Source organism: Lemur catta, chromosome 10, assembly GCF_020740605.2.
Source record: "Lemur catta isolate mLemCat1 chromosome 10, mLemCat1.pri, whole genome shotgun sequence".
Lineage (NCBI taxonomy): Eukaryota > Metazoa > Chordata > Mammalia > Primates > Lemuridae > Lemur > Lemur catta.
Window position 1 is genome coordinate 45,476,151 of NC_059137.1, and position 21,049 is coordinate 45,497,199.

Below are 21,049 nucleotides of genomic sequence, written 5' to 3' on the forward strand. Positions count from 1 at the left end.
GGCAGGTTGATTGAAGTAGAACATGGAAAAAATTTTTGACTGAATGACATCTGATTAGTTTTCAAATATTACTAGATAAGTGATTCTGACAGGAGCACATACTTTGATCTCCTAGTTGTAAAGTTTTGGAAATCGAATGCTGACATCATTCTATAGGTCTGATTTAACCTCTAACCTTTTGCACAAATGGGAATTGCCCTCACACATTTACTTGAGTTAAAGAAAAACCAAACAGAAGGAAGATAACTTACTTCTGCTTCCACTGGCAAGGAGAATTCACCCATGAGTTTAAGTGTTGGTGTATGAAACTTAATTTTGTTGCACAAGTGCTAGATTGTCAAGAGACTGTTCTCTAACGTCAGAAACTCAGTTTCTGTTAGGTTAGGGTTGGTGTGTATTGCACATGTTGCACTCATGAACTGTGCCAGCAACATACAGTATGTCACATACATGGTTAATTTTTGTAATACATCCTTAACAGATCTGTGGAGGGAAACATTTCTTACTGTTCTTTTATGGAAGGATTTTACTTCTATAGAACTTAAGAAAATTGAATGTAATAATGAGGTACATTTTTTTTTTAAGCAAACTATACTAAAATCGTTTCTTTTTGTTGTTTCTGTCGGCTTTTTTGGTAAAAGCCATTCTAAAAGTAATTGTCCTGAATTCACAACCTGGTAGTCAGAAGTGTAGTTGAGTGACAAGACGCTGCTGCTGCTTTCAACATGCAATTAATCTCAAATCTCCATACTCCCTTTTTTTATTATATGAATTTAATACTCTAATTTTGTGACTTTGAAACATCCTCCCCTCACCTCTCTCCTCTTGAATGCTTTATCAGTATTTTGACTGGTTGCATGTCAGCAGTTCTTTTATAATTGAGCAGACAGTGGAAAAATTCTCAGTAAAGGAAGTTAGTGTAGTAACTACTGGTGTAATTGAGGAGAAATTGCATTCTTCTCCCTCAGAATCCTTTTTCACCTATGTTTGCAAATCATCTGAACAGTATCAAAATTCAGTGTTAGAGTGGCCAACATGAATTCATAATGTTAACATCATTTTACATTATTTTAATCTGACTTGAGGCAAAGTGGTAACAGTTTAACCTTTCTTTTAAAAAAAATAAACAGATTGTAAGATTTCTACCCTTTATAAGAGGAGCAAAAAGAAGTTGTACTAGAAACTTCCAACTACTTACAGGATTAGCTAGAAAATGCATGTATTTTAACAGTAAGTATGTTGAAATTTTAATATCTGATTCTCTATTAATATGCTTTCAGAGCAATATGCATATACCTTTTATCGAGTAGGAGAAAAGGGGCAGTGGTTTTCTTCTTAATGCCTCTGTTACCATATTGGAAGCTCAAATAGTGGGAGAAAACAGAAATAATGATCAAATCATACATAATTTATTACTGGATGAAGAGCATGTATAGTCTGTCATTGCAGTGAATAGCCCATATTTCCCTACTTGCAGCATTCTTCACATTCTGGCTCTGAAAATTCCCCAAAGTAGGCTCATTTCTCTTCAGGATGGAAGGATTGAACATCTATACCATTAACACAGTTAGCCTTTGATATAGGATGAACCTTACTGAAATTAACCTTTCCAAGCATTCTGGTTAATAGAAATAAATGGAAGGATTTTTTGATTTGGTCAACAGGAAGTTAACTATCTACTCTGCTGTGCCTCGGATGTATAAAAATGAGCAAGATGTGGCTCTTATCTTCTCAGAAACCATCACATAGAAGGGAGGATTGATGAACCACCCCGCCAAGATTATAGTATCATGAGAGTCCAGAAGCAGTCATCAAGTTAATTTGTTGTAGTTTTAATAAACCTAGTTACAACTCAAAAAAGTGAATCTGTTCTGCTTTTCTTACAGATTCTTTTCCTTTTTTATATTATTAGCTGATTTCTATAATTCTCAATCTGATATCAATAATCGTTTAGTTTCACCAATCTTCAAATGCTCTCATACTTACTAAGTTGTCCAAATCCTTTCTGAAGCAAAATAAAAATAATGCTCAGGAAGACACTGTCTATCTCTGAATAGTAGATGGAGGAATTTGGCTGGATAGTCTTGCTTTCTCTATAATATATCGAGTGACAATTTGGAAAACACTAATATGGCAAAATACTCTGAATTTTAAAAGTATTAAAAGTATGCTTGACTGGTTTTACTCTAAATTAAGAGTGAATATATTTTACTGCTAGCCGAAGCAGATTGATAGATTCACCTATATTTTAGAGGCTGCTAGAGATTGCCCTAATGCACTAGTGTATAGTGGCCTCCTGGAAAAGTGAGTAGAATTGGGAAATCTTACCTTACCTCTTTGCGAGGAAATAATTCGAGAATCTTGGAGGGTTTGGGTAATTGTATTATAAGTGGGAATCTAAAGTATACACTGAAAATTTGTTTCCTGCTAACTAGCATAAATTAGTTAGAAGTTATTACATTTTGATGAGATTTTAGGTTACTTATATGAAGATATTTTTAGAACAGACTTTCAAATGGCAATTGACCAGACCACAATCTTAAGATCTCAAATTCATTATTAACATTATTTTTAAATAACTAAAGGTTAGGTTAGGACTGAATTGATACTGAACTTCAAAAACACTCTTAGGTGTTACTTTCTTAACCTTAGAGACAAAAATGCAAGAAAATAGTCCATTTATGCAGACATAAACGTGTGGAAGATACACACCTCTGTTCTTCTGGAGTCTGTCATGTGCTCTGGAAGATTACTTCACATCACAAGTAACTATACAGCAAAAAGAAAAGAATGCTGTGTACAAAGTACATTAAAAAGGAGGAAAGGAGTGGCTCTTAACATGTGTGTCGGGGGGGGGGAAGGGGGTTTGTGGGTGGGAATGCTGAGCCACAGAAATGGTAGCACTTGAGCTCTGGGTCATTGAGAGTAGAGTGGATTTCAAAGATACTAGGGGAGGCAATTCAAGAAGAGAACCCTGTGATTAAAACCATAGGCAAGCCTCTTTCCACTTGTAATGTCTTCTGGGGAATGAAAATATTAAGTCATATTCAATATAGACCCACAAGTTCCTTAAATATTTTTGTGTCCATGACTAGTTAAATCTCAGATCAGTCAGGGATTTAAGTCTGTAATGAAATACAAAGTACATAAACATCCAGACTTTGTTATCTTGCCCGTTTCTGTTGTAACACTAAAAGTATTTGCCACCACAGATTATATGTGATTTGGGGAGTTGCATAGAACTTGCTAGGAAGGACATTGCCGCCTTCTAACAGAGACATTTATGTGGGGCATGTTGGGCAATGTGTGCAAAAAGATCAAACAAAAACGAAATCTCCCCAGTAACAGAATACTGGACTCATCTATTTCTCAGAGTATATACCTTTTAAACTCAATGATTTAAGGCAAGGTAGTCTTTTTCTCCCTCTAGTGTTTACATTATTTCTAGTGCTGTAGTACCTGGTTCATTCTTTTGTTGAATATGTATGTTACATTTACATTACATAGCACCTAAGCATCACCGTAGTAGGTAAAGTCCAAATAGTTCTCAGATATTTCTAAGATGAGTAAGGTTTTTTTAATCTAAAGTTTTGACCTTTTTTGTTGTTTGGGAGCTTGTTTGATAACCATTTCAATGAAGAACCACAGGAAAGAGTGACTGTTTTAAAAAGCCCTTCAGTGGAAAGGGCTTACTGGCTTATTGGCCCTTTGACTTACAGGTTGCTGGTAGCCACGTGCTATCTCTAACACTGATTTACACGATATACTCATTTGAGAATCATCCCTGTCCAGTTGAATATATGTGTTTCAGAAGCAACCAGCCCATCTGTGGACCTCCTTGGAGACATGACAAGACCAGCAGCCGCCTTCAGGGTGACCCACCCTTTGGAATGAAGCACAGTTGGCAAGGTAGCTTCATTATCTGGATTGAGGGCTTTTTATTTCACTTGTGGCAAAGGTGCAGCAACTGGCTGTGAGAATGGGGGCGAGCGCATGACCCATAAATACAAGTGCTCAGGTATCCGAAAGATGCAGAGCTTTTATTTCTTGGACCCTAAGAAAAAAGCTTATGAGGAAGTACCATTAAGCTCTGTGTTGAAAATAAAGCCCCATACTTCTATATACATGTTATAGATCATCATCTTTCTCAAAAAATGTGAAGTGGTAGGTAGTAATAATTATAAGAAACAATGCAGATTTTTCACACTAAAAAAATCCCTGAGTAACTACCATTAAAAAGGGTAAGTAGTTGTTATCATAAATCTTGAACCAGAAATTGCAGTTGTTACTGTATTAAATGTTCTTTAGCAGAATTTCATCTCTTGAGAATGGTTGCTGCTGTATGTTCTCTGTATGCACTGAAACATATGTTGAAAGTGTTTTTTTTCCCAAGAGTTACTCTTAGAGAAGTAACATCCACACATTGCATAAGGAAGGGCTTTCTGCTGCTTCAAGTAAATTGCTGTTCATATGTTCGGTATTAAGATTAGATGACCTGAGTACCAGATAAGGCAAACATTCTGTCTTTGCTAAACAAAGGGTGGGTGAGAATATTTTATAAATTTAGTTTGAAACTTAATAAAGATTTATTTTTTTTTGCTGTAATGGTAGTATGTTTAAAAAGTTGTGCGTCCCCAACTATTTCACGTCATGAGCCTCTGTCCTGAGGGGACCATTATCTCGACACATGCATAACCACTTCCGGGCCCAGCACACCAGGGCATGCAAGATGGGAAGCTCAGTTTTAAATATGTGCTTTATTTTTTAAAAAACTTCCGTTTTTTGACTAAATGTGTATCAGGTGCTTGTTCTGTACTGTGCTATGTTTCTAGGCTAAAGATTTAGTTTATGTCTATTTTTCACTCTGGTTTTGAGTTGGAAGACACTTCAGGGGCCGTGTTCACCTTATTTTGCAGATGTGTGAGCCAGGCCCCAAGAAGTTAAGGTTCTCCAAAATTCTTTGCTAGTGTGAGACCTGGCTCTTGAACCTAACTCTCCTTACTCTTGAAACTTTGCCCATCACTACCATCGAAGTGCTAAATCATAAGCTGAATTAACTTTAATAAACTGTGTCCTTTCGTAGAGTCAGGTTTCTGAAATTTTGCAGGGTGGGTATAGTATCTAGAAATTGAGCATAGGTAAGTGCATATAGTATTTTATTACGATGCACTCAATATTGTTTACATCCCTATGAAAGATTTCAATCAATGATATAGTCACTGTAGAAAAGTTATCAAATACGAAAAGTACAAGTCAAAATTTACTCATTCCTTTGCTGGAAAACATTTGTGAGTACCTTTTTCTGCCACCTTTTTAAAGTCATGATTATGTATCTAATTTTCTCATAAACTTTTTAAACTTTCATATTTGCTTTTTTTCCTTTAATAAGGATGTTTTCCCTTTTCTGATTTTGCTCTATGAGTATATGAAGAAAAAATTTTTAACAGACATAAAATAATGCATTTCTGATTTATAAGACATATCAAATGAAAATTGTCTGGTTTTTGTAGTTTGTTACTGACGGTATGTCAGGGAGGTATAAAAATTAGGAGTTCTTCTACACGGTTTCCCATTACAACTCCATTCCTTCAGGCTTTTATAAAGACACAAGATAAATTAGGTCCAGATAACCGGGGTGATCTCTCCGAATCTCATTTTGGGGTTGTGATGCCTAAATGGGTACTTGCCACTGCCTTAGGTGGGCAGTTTGGGTGCAAGCGTCAGCTGTGCAGCCGGGTCATGGATGGGGAGAGGAGAAGTAGGAAACTACTTTTTTCTCCTTATGGACAGAGGACAGACAGGTAGATGTCCTAGAGTACTGATAAGTCAACTACTTCTGCTCTCTCTTTTCTTCACAGAAGAAAATGCTTCCTTCCTTAATGGAGAGGACAACGGTGAACCCAGTTGTGGGTGAGTAATTTTTCCTCCTCCTTCCTTGGGTCTCTGATTGCAGTGATGTTCTCTCCTGCAAGGGTCTGGGTAAATACTGGCTCCTTATTGCATGTGCTCAGCGAAGTAGCTGATGGTAGAAGAGCACTTTTAAAAGAATTGATGAGACTGAAAGCTGCTCGTTAGAGTGCACCTGGATCCTGCCATGACATCACAGGCGGACCATAAACGGCTCTCCAGAAAGCACGACAGCCTTTTTTCACCCCTTTCTTAACAATGAGACGTAGATTGGGCTTGTTCTCTATTCAAGCATCCTTATGAGTAAATGTCTATTTTTACGGTAGAGCTGCACTTTAAAAATAGCTCCAATCAGTGCGACTCTTTTCCCCCATATGTTAAAAAGTTATACATGAGTTAAAATAGATTGCTTAAATTCTTCCAAACGCAAGGCACATTCCTTTTTCCATTTTGGGGGGGGGTGGGTGAGTAGGGGGAGCAAATTAAATATAAAATAAAGACTTTCTTTCTGGGGCCCCTTAACCCGTGTTTGTTCTTTGAGACTTTTTAGCAATAGCAAGGCATTTAAACCAAGATTTGAGATTTCTGACTGTTAAAAAATTCATTAATATTTGGCGGGTACAGTCTTCTTCCTGGAGCGATTGTTTATTTTTGTTGCTGAGAGCAATTAGCTCGAACAGTCACAGTTGCAGCTGTTAGATACTATAGGCTCCAGCGGAGATCACAAAAGGCCTTATGCACATTTAGAGTCTGTATTTGGATTGTTTTTAATGGGTGATTCTTCCAGAGTCTACTGTGTTAGCAAATTCGATTGGGCGATCCTGAGCCAAATCAAATGTACATTGGAATCATCAGCATGCTGTGTAGATCAGAGTCACTTAAACACCTTGCTGCTTTGTGGAAGCCAGGAGGGCTGGGGCTGCTTGTGGGGAAAGAACATGTACCGTGCCTTTCTGTCTGCATCCTCCCCATGCAAACCTGGGTGTGACTCATCCCGAAACATTATGCTGTTTGCTCAGGAGTTTTTCCTTTTGAGTTTACTTCTTGTTTGCTGCTTTTGACTTGTTGGAGGTTTTGTAGGATAATCTACATGTGCAAGTCTGAGAAAGAGATTCACAGATACAATCTGGTGCCCATTGATTTAGGTTTTTTTGGAAAGAGTATCGTCTTAGAGAATCTTGGCTCCAGTTTCATGCCTGACACTTCAGAAACAGCAGCTGAAGTGAAGGAATTGTTTCACTATTTTTCTGGTGTCTGTATTTCAGCCTTTGAATATCGTTTGGGTAAAGGAGTGTATGTTTCTTATTTAATAATCATACGGCTTTAGGATTCACAGTATGCTTTTATGTACATTTTCTCATGTGACTCATGGTAACCTGTGAAGTAAGGAGTCCTGTTTTGTCCATTTCACAGAGGAGTTAGAAGGACTCAGAGGTGGTGAGTAGCCAGCTACCTGCTTACTTTTATGCATTGCAGCCATTTACTTTGTGCAAATAAGAAAATGCATATTTTTGTATATTTTACTGCTAGCCGAAGCAGGTTGATGGACTCACCTATATTTTAAAGCCTGCTAGAAATTGCCCTAATGCACAAGACTAGTTTATAGTGGCCTTTTGGAAAAATGAGTAGAATCGGGAAATGTTACCTTGTCTCTGTGGGGAAATAATTTGGGAACCTTGGAGGGTTTGGGTAATTATATCATAAATGGGAATCTAAAGTATACACTGAAAGTTTGTTTCCTGCTAGCTAGCATAAATTAATTAGAAGTCATTACATTATGATGAGATTTTAGGTACTTATATGAAGATATTTTTAGAACAGCCTTTCAAATGGCAATTGATTGACCAGATGGCAATCTGTCTGATCAGCTAGCTCAGATCTGTTACTAAGTCAAGTAGAATAGTTCTTCTTTAATCACACCTCCCTCCAAAAAAAATTTTCTATAGTCGGAGAGGTACGAATGCTGGTGAATAAAAAAATTATGTAGTAGTTTTAATAGTTTTTCTGTAAATATTTTTATCTCTCTTTGGATAACTATTTTAAAAATCATACTGTAATCTCTTGCAATATTCATGTTTTGAATTGAACACATAAAAATTTTAGTAAAATGCAAGATTTTCTTCCCCTTCCCTGTTAAAGATGATTAAATAATTGTAGTAGTTTGAATTATTGATGGATTTCCTGTTTCTTCAAACTCCTTGAGACAGTTTATGTTTTAATTGCTTAGAAATCTAACCAGTACATACTAGGGCACCAAAAACATTATTAATAGAATTGAAGTATGTCTATTAGGTAAATTTTTGTAATACTCAGACTTGATGATAAATGTATTTGAAAGCAGTGTGGCAACGTCATCTTGGGTAAACTAGTTAAGGACCCACCAGAGATGTGTAGACGTGTAGATGTGAGATGAGCTGGAGGTGGAGATGTGAGTGAGCATAGATGGGGCTGGCCAGACGTCTGAGCAGAGGGGCGCGGGCACCTCTGTGCCAGGCTCTCCTTTCCACACGATTAGCGGGAGCCCTGGGGCAGGGTTGCTAAGGAATCAGGAAGAAGTCCACTAGGAAGACTTCTGGATGGAATTCTAGACAGTGATCCTGAGGTTTTGAAGACTAGGCAGCTTTACTGACCTCAAGAATAAAGCATCAGATCTTAGCTGAATCATGTCTAAACAAATATTGGAATACTTATACAACATTTTTGTCTTCCACAGTGGTTCTCAAACTTAGGTAAGCATGATACTGACCTTTGGAGCTTATTAATACAGATGCTTAAGACTCACTTCTGGATTCTGACTAAGGGTAAGTCTCAGACAGGCCCCATAATAGAGGGGCTTTTTCAGCCAAGTCAAAGACACATTATTTTAGTGGTTCGAATTGGCTGAAGGAGGGTATAGGCAATCTGAGGTGTTTTTACTCTGCCTGTTCCTCTTGCTTCTCTGTTGCACTCTTGCCAGGTTCCAGAAAGCCTGTCTGTGGCTGTCTATTCCTACCCGTCTACACTCAGAAACATTGCATTTGGCTATGTGTTTTGGGTCAAGCACTATACTGTGCCCTTTGTGGTGTCTCACTTAACATCATGAGAGAGAGGTACTCTGATAATCCCTGTTTTACGGAGGAATAAAATGAGACTCTTAAAGAGATTAAAAAACTTGTCTAAGGACCACAACTAGTAAATTGTTGAGCCAGATGGGCAACTCGTTGTCTGACTTCAGAGCCTGCAGTCTTAACGGCGTAGTATACTGTAATTGACAATAGTGGGTGGCCGTAATAGGAATATTTGATTTTTACCCTTCAATGAGGCAGTTTGGTTTTACTGCTGAAAATGAGTCTCTTGAAAAAGAGTCCAGCTGGGTTTTTTTTTTTTTGTGTGTGTGTGTGTGGTGGGGAAGTCTGTAATATATAGATAAGTTAGTTCATGTTTTAGCTTTATAGACGGGAAGATTCCCTAGGGCAGGATCTTTCTGTGATTCTGCTTGTTTTTTCCCCTTTATGTCCACCATAGTGCTTTGTGCATCATGAGCACTCAGAGTGGCTGTAGAATACATAAAAGGCAAGAATGAAGTCTCACGAGCTGCTACTTACTCCACATTAGGTGTGAGGCCAACTTCGTTCTAAATTTTTTTTTCTCTATCAGGAAGTTAGTGGTGATAATTATCCGTGTTTCTTTGACATTTCAGATTTGCTTGTTTCTTTCGTGGGTGAATCAGGGTTGAAAATAATGCTTATATTATAAAACAGTGACTCCAGGAAAAAATATGGAAAAGCAATCACTGTGCTCCAGGAGAAAGTACAAGTATACATACCCAGTGAATTTTGCTACACTTTATTTCTGTTCTCCTTGGATAAGAACATCTTCTAAGTGTGAATGTTTCTCAATAAAGTTAGGAATATGAACACTTAATTATAATATCTTTTCTCTTGGACAACTTACAAACTGGTCCTATTTCTGAATTTTGTGTGTATCAGTAAGAATGAGATAGAAATATAAAGAAAAGTTAAAATGTCTTTGGTTCTATTTCTCAGGGACCCCAGATGAGTGGTATTTAGTATATATTTATAAATAAAAGACTTCATAGCGTCTCCCTTTTTTGATGGAAATTATGGTGTTAAATAGCCAGAAAGTAATCTGATTTCTATGAATTTACTCTTAGTAGTAGAATATTTCCTGTTTAGAGTTTATAGCTTGACTAGTGCCATTTCTTGACCAAATCCAAGTCCTAAGAGAGAGTCATCAGCAATATCAGGATGTTATATACAGTGTGGCGTTACAGGGTGTATTTGGGCAGGTGTCTCTCTGTTTTATACAACGACTCTCGTTGTATAAAACTGTCTTATTATAATGGCTTTCTTTTGTTGAATGTCAACCATGATCGAGTATTAGATGCTGGGCATTTCACATGGGTGATTGTTAATTTTCATGATAATTCTGACGGGTGTCCCTATTTTACAGATAGGAAAACATTAAGTTTAGAGAGACAAAGCGCAACCCCTGATGGAATAAAAATGGTTTAGCTTCTTTTGCTAAATAAAATGGAAAGATGAATTCTCTATTTCCAGGTAGGTAAATGATAAATGATGTATTTGGTAACTAGATTATGATCACAGGACTAACTTTTGGAATAGAACTCAGATTATTCCCTTTGTATCTTGTGGTACATGCACCTCCAAGAGATCAGAAAGCTTTCAAGCTTCAGTTGGACTGAGTTCAGATTAAAATCTTTATTTTCTGCCTTCACAGACAAGAAAGCATTTGTTCTTTTGGTGGCAAGATACACAGTTATCTTACTGCTTTCGGTGTATAGAAAATTCTTATCTCAGTAGCAGTTGTGGCTATTTCTGTTTTTGCTGTTACCTATTGGCCTTGCAGGCTGTTGTACCCATAAAGAATAATGAGCCTGTGGATTAGTTGGGTATAAATGTCTTCATAACTTGGGTAAAGGAGAAGTGATTGACTTGACTAATGTTGAGCACTTACTGTGTGATTAGAACCAGAACCAGAACCATAGACCTCTAAGGACTAGGTTGTGATTTAGAAACTGAGCAGCATCATGTGAAATGATACCTGGAAATACTCAATTACATTTTCCAGCAGCTCTCACTATCTAAATTGAAGTGCATAAACATGAAGAATATGCACTTTTCTAAAATGAAATACACAGTATTTCAGACGGTGGTTCAATTATTTACTTACGTCACCATCAATATCACATAATCTTGGTTCCCAAATTGGATTGCTGATAAATTATTATATAAATAGTACACAGAATAAGAGCAATGGACTCTGTTCTCTACGATTTTGCTATTCTAAGTATGGTCTACAGGTCAGCAGCATTGATATGACGTGGGTCCTTGTCAGAAATTCGAACTCCACTCCTTAACCTTCGGAGCCATAATCTGCATCGTAGCAGAATTCCCAAGTTGATCCATGTGCACATTAAAGTTTGAGAATTGTTTTAAGGCAGTGTTTCTCAAACTTGAGAGTGCTTAAGATTGACGCTTGGAGACCTTATTAAAACGTAGACTTCTGGATCCAGACATTGATTCTGTAGGCCTGGAGTACATACATTGGGAGTTGTTTTTTTCCCTGGACATCTTGCAGAATTGGTTGGATGGCACCTGGGGCTAGGATATTCCAAGTATCAGTTAACCTTAATGAGGTTTAAGATTCTGTTTTATGCTGTTATAACAGAATACCATGAATTGGGTAATTTATAATGATCAGAAATTTATTTATATCATGGTTCCTGGAGGCTGGGAAGTCCAAGAGCGTGGTGCTGGCATCTGGCTAGGGCCTTTTTGCTGTGTCATCCCATGGCAGAAGGCTAAGAGGCAAGACAGCATAGGACAGTAGGAGCAGAGAGGACCAAACTTACTTTTTATTGGGAATCCTCTCCTGAGACAGTGGCATTAATTTTGGTCTAGTCACCTCCTATCTCATCTCTTAATACTGTAACAGTGGCAGTTAAATTTCAACATGAGTTTTGGAGGTGATGTTAAAACCATAGGAGATCTTTTGCAACCAATTCTGGGTACTTTTACCAAGAGCTGAAGGTGGAGTCTACAATAGTTTCACATTTATTTGTTGAAAATTTACCCAGCAAAGGACTAAGGTTGATGCAAAAAAATGTTCTGTGGTCACTAGAAGTGAATATCTATATAGAGATAAATAGGACAGAGGAATAATGTCCAATTTACAGTAATCGATTTAATGGGTTGCCCAGAAGCTTTGCCCTCTTTTATCAAAATGAAAAAAAAAAACTGCACATCTCAGCTTTTCTAAGATGTTACTTCCTTCTGAGAACCCTGACAACTTCTCATCATTCCTCTTGCTAAGTACAGCAAACACATACCAGAACTTGGCAGCTGACATGGCCATTTGATTTTTTTCTTCTAAAATTGATTTAGGGCAGTCCTCAGGCCAGCCGAGGGTTGGCTTCCTACAACTTTGCATCAAGGAGTTTTTATGTGTCTATCCATTGAGAGAGTGGGTACCTTTGAGGCTTAGGAACAGTTCTGTTGATCAGGGTGGTCCGGAAGTACTGACCCCACTCTTTGTAAGATTTGCTAAATCTGTGAGGATGTGGATATTGGTTGGGTTTTAATAGGTATATCTGTGTTCTTGTGAAATGAAAACTCTTTTGAGTTGAAGTGTATTCTTGTTTGTGTTGTGAATTTTTAAAATAGTAGTGGCACTGGAAAATTTACATACATCCCCAAAGTAAAGTTTTCTAGAGGACTTTTTTCCTGTAACGTTTAAACCATTGTTTATCTTCTGTGGTTGGCATTAAGTATTTGATATGTCTTAATGGAAGGAGAAAAAGAGTTGCTTCACACTTGTAGTGGCTGCAATACTTAGTAAATGCTGCTTTTTAGAGTTTTCAGGTGAAGCTTGGTTATGTGAAGTTTTGTTCATTTTCAACTCTTAATGATAAAAAGTACATTCATAGATAATATAAAATAACTGCTAAGAGAGGAAGATTCTATGTGACAGGAGTCAGAATTTTAAAAGCTTTAGTCCTTATACATTTCTTTTGTTTCAGCTTGTATAGGTGTAATTTTTGGAACAATGTAAGGGTTGAAAAAGTTGGATATTTTCTAGAAAATGTGTCCTAGGAAAAAGCTAGGTTTTGTGTTCATTTGGGCATGGTGTGTGTATATATACTTATACATGATAAGATATAATACCACAAAGCCATCAGGTAATTCCAAAAGTTTTAGTTGGAAAGGGCCATGGGATTAGAAAAAGAAGATCAATGCTTCCCTGAGTACTACTGTTAGCCTAGCCCTGTGTGCAGCATCTTATATTATAGTTCTACAAAATGAGTGTGTGTTCCACTCTTACAGCTGAGGAAACAGTAGTATAAGTAAATTCCTAAGATTTATTTGGAGAGCTGATATTTAAGTGTGGGATTTGAACATGGACTCTGGAACCTGTTCTCAATATGGACCTTATTTTTTTGAAAGCTGGGTAAAATAGAATTTAAGTCTATGTAGCCATTAAAGATGAAAATACTTGATGCCTAGCCTATTTCAGGATTTTAAAGCTTTCAATATATATTTTAATTTGACCCTCAGAATTTTGCAAAATAGATAGGGCAGGTGCTAGACACTCATTTATAGGTGGATGGGGGTGAGTAGGTAAGAATCTGAAACTCAGGAGAGGTTGGAGGACTTGCTGGGCGTTAGCAAGGCCAGTAAATGGCAGAGCTTGAGATCACACTCACTCATGCTGACTGAACCTGATACGCCTCCTCATGCCTGTCCTACTGGTTTGTTAAAAGTGTATTTAAAAGAGGCTGCAGAAGTTAAGCAGAATATCCCAGGGTTGCAACATTTCATAAAAAGGGTTGTCAAATACACCTTTAGTTCCACGCTCCCCTCCACTTTTATAAACTGACTCCAGCGGGAAGCTGTGTGGTCCCGAGGGGCCACCTGGCTGAAGTGTGTTAATGGTTGGGTTCTAGTCTGATGATATTCAGTAATATTCAATACCCATGTCTTCAGAGCTTAACTTTCTCAGGGAAAAAAATTTTTTAAACACTCTGCTCTTTTTGAAGTTAATTATTCTTTTCCAGCGGACTGATCATGCTTACTATAAGGGTTTGTTGATCTTTTGGCTTATGTCACTGCATAATGTTTACATCATTAATTTTTGTTTGCATGAAGAGGAGATTTTGCTTACCACAAGAATATTTTTAACCTTTTTGCCCTAGAGACATTTGGAGTGTGCTGGAAGTGTCCTGTGGAAATACCTGTGGCTTTGATAGTTTTTTACCTTAATGGAGGGCAACTTTGCTTTTGTTGTGACCTATCGTATCCACATGGCTGGCTCTGTCTAGTCGTGTGTATGGGTCTGTTCTTTCGGTCTGGTCCACCCAGGCCTGGAAGTGACTTGTCAACCCTGCCATGAGAGCCTGCTTGAGAGGGTTGGCAGACTCTCCTGGTCCTGCTGTGAATCCCTCAGGCTTGCGAGGGACGACAGATGGTTGAGCTAAACTCAGAGCCACCCCTCTACGTAATGATGAAAAATGACCAGCCTCCTGGTAAGTGGAAATCAGGACCCATGTACCTTTTCATTTTGGTAAACAGGACTTTGAAACAAACACAGAGTGAAGGAGGAGGAGGACAATGCTGTGGCAGGCTACCTGCCTGTCTTTGTTAGTACTCTTTGCACTTACTAATAGGCGAGGTCTTCATGTGTGTGCTTTTTCGTCTAGATAGTCAGTACATACAGACTGCTGGGACTGAGAAGGAATCCTGTGTGCCCTTTTGGGTATAAATAATCTCTGTAAATGTCAAAAATGTGAGGCACAGGATGCAAGTAAGGATGCAGAATTGCTTCCTGTTCTGATAGAGCAGCCTGGGGTCCACTGCCCCCATAACCCTTTCCACAGTTGTCTGCCACTTCCTTTAACCTCTGCTGACGTCGGGGCCCTCAGCAGCTCTTGAGGCTCAGGCTCTCGATGGGAATATAGGTACCTAACTCAAGGACAACCCATCTGTAGGCTAGGTTGGGCCCGTTACCGAGAGCTGAAGCGAGTTAATTGTGTGCAAAGCAGATAGGCAGAGTAGCTAAGTGTCAGTAATAGTGGCACCTGACTGAAGAGCCATGAACTTGTGCTGCCAGGAGTCCTAGTTACTTTGTCTCCACGTTTTGACTCCATGAAGCATGTAGTTGGGTTCTTATAAGATCCTTGTCTTCCTCATCTCCACTCTTGTCCTTAGGATGGTAGTCCTTCATGTAAGCAGGCCCACGTGAGTCTCAGTCCACTGGCAGTATCATGTCATGGTTACAAGTGCAGTCAGTCTCTGGAGTCAGTAGCTGGGCTTCAATACCAGCGTTACTCATTCCTAGGTGATGAGCCCTTGGGTAAGGTCCTTAACTGCTGTAAGCATCCGTTTTCTTCCCCTGTAAAAATGAGACAACAGTACCTCAGAATGTTGGAAGACTTAATAACAGATGGACTCCTTAACATAGTGCTTGGCACATGGTTCATGCTTAAAGGGTGTTAGCTGCTGCTGTTACTATTATTACTTTTGTTGCCATTACCACTCAAAAGGGTCTAATGAATGTATTAGGTCATTAAATATGAAATGGCCAATTTTGAATCAGAAGTGTAGTTTATTACATCTCAAACAAGAAGCAGTACAGTTAATCAAAGTATGTGCCTAAACTATCAATACAGTTTTGCCATCTTAACAGTAGCTTGTTTATGCCAGCAGCGAAGAAGCCTGGCCAGTGAGTGGCAATGAAATCGCAAAAAGCATTTTCTACAGCTTGTTGAGAATTGAATATTTTTCTTTGCAAGAAGTGATCCAAAGCCTGGAAGAAGTGATAATTGGTGCAAGATCTGGTGAATATGGTGGATGACAGACAGTTTCCAAGTCCGGCTGCTGTAGTTTTGAGCAGCGTTGTGTGACATGTGGTCTAGCGTCGTCTTGCAACAGGATTGGCCTGTCTCTGCTGGCCAGTCTCGACTGCCTAATCATGATCATCCTCATCGTTTTGTCCAGTTGGTTACAGTAGACATCCTCTGTAATGGATTAACCAGTTTTCATGACTCTTTAGTGGATAATACTAGCGCTGGATCACCAAACAGATATCATTAGCTTTTTCTGATGAATATTTGGTTTTGGAATGTGTTTTGGCACTTCATCTTTATCCAACATTGTGCCAAATGCTTGTGATTGTCAGAAAGAATCCATTTTTCATCATGGATAACAGTACAGTATAGAAATGGTTCGCCTTTGTGTCATGAGAGGAAAGAAAGGCAAGCTTTGAGATGATTTCTTTCTGATGCTTGTTTAATTCATGCGGTACCCATCTATGCGGTTTCTTTACCTTGCCAGTTTGTTTCAAATGGTCCAATATTGTTGGAATAGTAACGTCAAACCTTACTGCTAATTCACGCATAGGTTGAGATGGATTCGCTTCCACTACAGCTTTCAGCTCATCATTATCCGCCTTGGTCTCAGGTCACCCATGTGGCTCATTTTCAATATGAAAATCACCAGAATGGAATTTCTCAAACCATCTACATATTGTGCGTTCATTAACCACATCCTTCCCAAATACTTCATTGATATTTCAAGCTGTCTGTGCTGTGTTGGTTCCATGATGGAACTCATATTCAAAAATAACACAAATTTTTTACTTATCCATGATTTCACAAAAAGTGCTCTAAAAAATGGCCTGAAAGATAATCACAAGCCAAGATGTGCATTTGAAAGACTGAGGCAGTACCTTCACAATAAACATAAAAAAAAGAAGTGTCAAAGTGAAATGTCAGAGATATCAACTGTCAAACTTAGTACTTAAGTGGGTCGGACATTTCATACTTAATAACCTTGACTACTTCCCTTTGCCGAGAGAGTACATAGTCCCAGTACTGTCATCCAGTTCCTGTCACTGGTGTGATTGTGTTGGGATCTTGTAACAGTGACGTTAAATGATAGAAAGCTTTTTTTGCTTTCCTAAGCTCCTTGGAACGCTGGTAGTTGACCTGATCATTGTTTAAACACCTGAAGCTGTTTTCGACTGCTCCTGTTTGAGAAGCATCTAACCTGCAAAAGGAGCCCCAAATCCTGTGAGTCTCAGATCACTGAGAGATTGTCATACCTGGGTAAAATCATATTTATATGGTGTCTTCCTTAAGTACAATGCACACTTAGAATGTCTCTCTGACTACTAATTATAGAAAGTAAAAGGCATTTAATGACATTTCTGTATATTTTCCCAAATGACTGTTGTTGCTCACTGAAATGCACAAACATGCCACAGTCTTTTGAGCATATATCTTTTCTCATTCGATGCCCAAGGCTCTCTAGGTACCTGGACCGGGAGAAGGGAAGCAGAGATGGTTTTTTATTTCTGGACTGTTTACCTTTGGCTCATTGTCCTACTGCTTGTGTACAGGAAAGAGAAGTAAGAAGTAATTATTTAAGAGAACTTTCCCACTGTCTGTGCTGTGACCTCCTTCTCTGACAGCCAACTTTTTAAACAAGCATCTTAATATTTCAGCAGATGGTGCTAAGGTTTGTTGAAGCAGCCTACAATATCCCCAGCTCGTTCCCACATTTCTGGATGCTTTGTAATTAGCTCACAACATGGGTGAAAGTGAGCTCAGATGTAGCCTGAACCCATGGAGGTTGGAAAAAGAGAAGCATATCCGGTGAGAGGAACTGGGATAATCTTGCCTTACTTTCAGGGAGTTGCCCCAGAGGTGAGCTTTGTGCATTATCAGCAGCCAGAGGTCATTGCAGCTGCGTTCTTCAGTATGTTCTGGCTACCATTTGCTTCCAGATACAATTTAAGTATTGATTTCTATTTGTAAAGCCCTTTGTCAGTTTTATTCCCAGCCTGGTGGTTATGAAAATCAACTCTTGCTCCTTGACTTGTTCATTCTCTCTGTTCCTACATTTTGTACACATGTCTGGGGGATTCATGTAGAAGGTGGTACAGTTTTATAAAAATAAAGAGTTAGGTTTTGTAAGCAAATAGTATGTTCTTAAGAAAATGTTACGAGGCCAAATTTCAGCTAAGTGCTTTATCGTGTCAGGGGCAGTGATACTGTTTTTCTAATGTTACAGCTACGTAATACTTTCTTGGTAGAAAGAATGCTTTCTCTTACAACCCACTGAATCATGCTGGGCATATAACTGTTTCTTGACTGATTTTCTATGGCACAGCTTCATCTGCAGAGACATCCGGTTATTTGGGGTAGCATCTTCTTTCCCCTTGACGTTGAAATGGAGTGAGGCAGTATTGGATGGCCTTGTCAGGCTCACAAGGAACACAGGGTTTTTGGGACCAAAAACACTATGAAATTTCCCTTTGCCTCTAAGTATATGAGCCAGAAGAAAGTCAAGAAAGGTACCTTTCCTTTGTGACTTTTTCCCTGGTCCACCTTTGTTTCCGTTTCTAACATCAACTATGCTCTTAGCAGGAACTTTGCTCAGTAATGATTGTTAAGTGCATATTAAGGACTTCCTATGACTCGGGCACTGTTAAAAGACTTACATGTAACTTTCACTCACTCCTCAAAACAACAGCACTAGGTTATTACTTTGTTTTGTAGATGAAGCCCCTGAGATTATGCAGGTAGTAAATGGTAAAACAGGGGCTTAAACCCAAGTCCATCAGACTTCAGCAGCCCATTGGCTGAGATTGAGTGAACAGAATCCATCAGCTGTAGCTTTCCTTAATGCCCTGCTTCTGGTTGCCTGTCTTTCCCCTATGCCTGATCTTAATTTTGTCCTTTCCCTAGTTATGGACTGAACAGAACTAACACTCTGTGCTATGGAGAATTAGTAATGGAATGGGGGAAAGCGTCAGATCTGTGTTCTAATTTACTTACAAATTTATGGTATTCTCAGGGAGAAAACTCTTTAGAATAACAAGGTTAGAATATCAAAGATGAGTTAGAGTGGCTAATGAGACGGAGAAGCATTACTCTATCTAGTGGAGGAGACCTGTTAGCAGTTCAGAAAATAAATATTGCTATTCCTGCTTTCTGTACGTGGCAGAATATCAAGGTATTATTTTTTTCACGTAAGGGAAAATTTACTGTCTGAGGAGACTGAACAAATTCTCTGAAACTGGAACCCTAAATGGGTAGTTGTATGTCCTTGTCTTTGCCCGTATAATTGTCTCCTGTCCTTGTAACTATTTGAGACTTCTTGTCTCAAGGGCAGAGTTGGAATGCTTTACTTACCTTTTGACAGATCACAAATACCTGAGGGTTCTAACCTTGGAACCTAGGATTCCCCTCCTGAATGTTAAGCAAACTCACATAGCAAAGGTCCTCCTAAGGAATCCTCTTTGGCCAGATGGATCAGGGATACATTTCCAAAATTAGTGCTGCACAGAGAATTCTCTCTCATGGACTAATTCTTCTCCCCCTCTCAGAGGACCATCTGTCTCATGGGCAGAAGAAAAATAGGCATCTGTTCAGATTTGCAGGGTTGCCACCTGGACCTGTTCCTATAGTGTTTCCAAGCAGAGGGTTGGGAGTGTCTGTGGGCCAACCCAAAGTTTTAAGTACTGGGATCTTAAGTGAGGAATTATAGAATCAAGACACAACAATTTTGATCTGGCATCAGGTTTTCTAGAGTAAGAATTGGCAAATGCTCCACCAGTTCTAGAGCAGGGATTGTCAAACTTTTTCCGTAAAGAGCCAGATAATATTTAAGGCTTTGTGGGCCATCTGATCTCTGTCACAACTATTCACCTCTCCCAGCATAGCACAAAAGCAGCCATAGGTAATGTACAAACTAGTGATGGTGGCTATGTTTCAATACAACTTTATTTACAAAAAAGGTAGGCGGCAGGATTTGGCCTGCAGGCCATAGTTTGTCCACCCTTGTTCTAGACCTCTCACCCCCCCCCACATATACACAAATATGTATATAGGCTGTCCGGAAAGAATCCAGCCATGTAATATGAAAAATATATTAACAATGGCTGGATACTTGCCGGACAGCCCTTGTGTGTGTGTGTATGTGTATGTGTGTGTGACTTTCCCATCCAAGGATTTGGATTCATGCGATGCGTTTGACGAGGCTGATGGTGTGAAGTCTGTACCCTTTGGCTTTGTGGGCTTGGTTTAAGGTCGTTTTGCCCTGCACCCCCACAGTGCTCACTGTTCATTGACAGTTCAGGTTAGTTAGAAGTAGTTTCATCACAAACACAGATGACACCGAGAAGATCCCATGCGGATGTTGGGCTCCCAGTGGAACACCAGGTACCTTTGGACATCAGTCAGAACACGTCCATTTAAATACGCTGCTTTGTAAACTCAATGTGGCTAGATCAGTCCTGAGACGTCGTTGGGTTTACTGAATAAAGTTAATCATGCTGAATAAGACTGTTCCTTCACTTCTAGATTTTGCCCCTATGTGGGTTGGAGTTTTTCAGCATGAAACTAATAACTTCCTTCTCGTGGTGCTGTGGGTGGTTCAGCATATCACAATCACAGTGATGGATTTAGGCCCAGTAACTTTGTTCCCTTCCTCATTTTGGCTCTGAAAAGAGACATTGAGGGGGAAAAGCTGCAGATGTGAGACACCAAAATAAACACGCTTATGACAGAACTCATGCTTCCTGTTTCTTGGTTGGGCTTGAATTCTTTACATCCAGACTGGTGGTTAACTGTCTAGGCAAGTGATTTAGAAATTGTTTACAAGCTAGAATGTGAATACCAGTTAAGTGTCTCTGCATTATTTTGCATCATTTCCCCTCTCTTTATTCTCCGTGGGGAAGAGGGTAATTGTGCACACCTGAAAGTTCTTTGGTTTTACTGCCCAATTTAAAGATGCAGTGCCCTGTTAGATAAGTCCAGTAGTTACCTTCTTAGTTATGATCAGGAATATGTGGTAAGGACAGGTACTAACTTCTTTGCTCATGTTTGAAGGGCAGTATTAACATTTATGCATCACTTTTGTGACATAATTTGCTTTGATTGGGCGAGTCAAACAATTGGGCAGCTACTTTTGCCCCACTTAAAACAAATATCTCGGTGATGGAGATACATGGAAACCTCAGATGCCCACAGTATGTTATGTACTTGAGCACTTGTTTTCCCCAGGAGAATTCGCTCTCAAACAACAGAATAGTGAATGAAGAACAGAGAAAATAAAGA